The sequence below is a fragment of the Austrofundulus limnaeus genome, unplaced genomic scaffold (assembly GCF_001266775.1).
Source record: "Austrofundulus limnaeus strain Quisiro unplaced genomic scaffold, Austrofundulus_limnaeus-1.0 Scaffold495, whole genome shotgun sequence".
NCBI lineage: Eukaryota > Metazoa > Chordata > Actinopteri > Cyprinodontiformes > Rivulidae > Austrofundulus > Austrofundulus limnaeus.
The window spans coordinates 252,711-254,571 of NW_013952897.1; the positions used below are offsets into that span (position 1 = coordinate 252,711).

Genomic DNA, 1,861 nt, shown 5'->3' on the forward strand with positions numbered 1-1,861 from the left:
GCCTTCTAGGCTTCACACTGTGCCTACAGTGCCCCCTAGTGGGTTAATATATCAATGACAATGAAAGTGTAAATAACCAAAAGAAATTTAAAAATTTTTTTTGTGTCCATGTCGAACTCGAGCCCTGGTCTCCTACGCTCTGGTCCGACACTCTACCCATTGCCCTATTGAGAGGCCACAATATACATTCATCGGTTAGTGCTAACCATGTCATCTGCTCTAAGGTTAACGTTGGTGGCTTTAAGCCTCATATTAACCAGTTTTTTTATGCCTCATATTAACCAGATAGTGGTTTTATGTCTCATATTAACCAGATAGTAGCTTTATGCCTCATATTAACCAGTTTTTTATGCCTCATATTAACCAGATAGTAGCTTTATGCCTCATATTAACCAGTTTTTTTATGCCTCATATTAACCAGTTTTTTTATGCCTCATATTAACCAGATAGTGGTTTTATGCCTCATATTAACCAGCTGACATTCAGAAGCCATTCTATGGGATGGGGAACCTGCTAACCTGCACAGGTGGGGCATTCAGAAGCCATTCTGGGGGACTGATAACACCTAATAACGTCCATTTCATGGATGATAACATCCAAAGCGGGAGAAAATTATTTTGTAACATGCTCTCAGTGCTATCGTTCCAAAAAATAAAATAAAAAATTTGATGTCACAGGCACTTTAAGCTTTCCTCTGCATCAAAGTGAAGTGAAAATCCTCTCTCCATCCAGGGTGGGGGCACCGCCTGCAGGAACGGTTAATTCTGCATCGCTGTTTTCACTCCAGCCAGTTTGCTGATACATAAACTAATAAAGGTGAAAAATGGGTCTGTAGTTCGGTCCTGTTTGGTGCTTTAGAGCTGAATTATTGGATCAAACTTCAGGGAACGAGCTGCTTCGTTACCTTGGGAGAGTTTTTTCTTGCATCCAGATATGTTTTAAGCTAATTTCAGGTTGGATTAAATGTTTCTACGAGGTAGAGCAATGAGACAAGTCCAGACAGAAACAACATATAATGCATTTTATTCTCTGCAGCAGCATCTTTAAAAGAATAAAAACTCCTGAATCATTCAGGTTTTTTTGAGAATCCTGCAGCATCTCAGAGTCCATGCTGGACATTAAGATGCACCTGCAGCACGAGGCTTGTGTGCGTATCACACCCCTCATGTCTCATATCTAACCTCCTCCTCCACTTCTGCACTACAGGAAACCTCATCAACAACAAATAAAGAAAGAAAGWAAGAGGTGTTGCCATGGCTGCACAGTAAAGACCAGCATGCCGATGTTTCTCATGAATTGTAAAGAAGCATCTGAATATTTTAAACTTACTTTTCATAGTGATGTCACAAAGTGTTTTATGGAAAAAAAGAAGAGTTTAGTCAAATGGATGTTGACAAGAAACACGACAAAAAGAGAGCGATAAACGTACTTTTTTTTTTTTCAAACCACTTTCACAGATAAAGGAGGGATGTGAAGGTAGAGACTTAATGCGCCGGAGTTCAGTCAGGAGAAAATGCCCCGTGACAGCTTTAATGGAAAAGACTCCATCTTTGTCACAAGCTGTGGTCTGGGAATAGTAAGCAGGCCGCTGTCTGATGCTGAGAGGCTTTCAGCAGCTTCCAGAGCCACGGCTGCGTTTAAACTAACTACGTACAAATACTTTGTTACTGTACTTTACTAGAATTTGTGGGTATCTATACTTTACTTGAGTAATTATTTTTCAGCCTACTTTTTACTTCTTACATTTTTAAAAAAGTCAACAAGTATAAAGTTGTTACTTTTATTTCATTTTTACTTGTTTTCATTGCAGCTTGTTGTTGTAAAAAATAAAAACTATCCATATAAACTGAGCCTCCTAGAT

At 39.0% G+C, this 1,861-nt stretch overlaps 1 protein-coding gene across 2 annotated transcripts in view; it reads right to left on the minus strand.

Moving 5' to 3' along the window:
* The window catches only part of shisa6 (shisa family member 6), a 78,268-nt gene that overhangs the window by 37,414 nt on the left and 38,993 nt on the right, over window positions 1-1,861 (minus strand). The gene's annotated exons all lie outside the window — the stretch shown is intronic.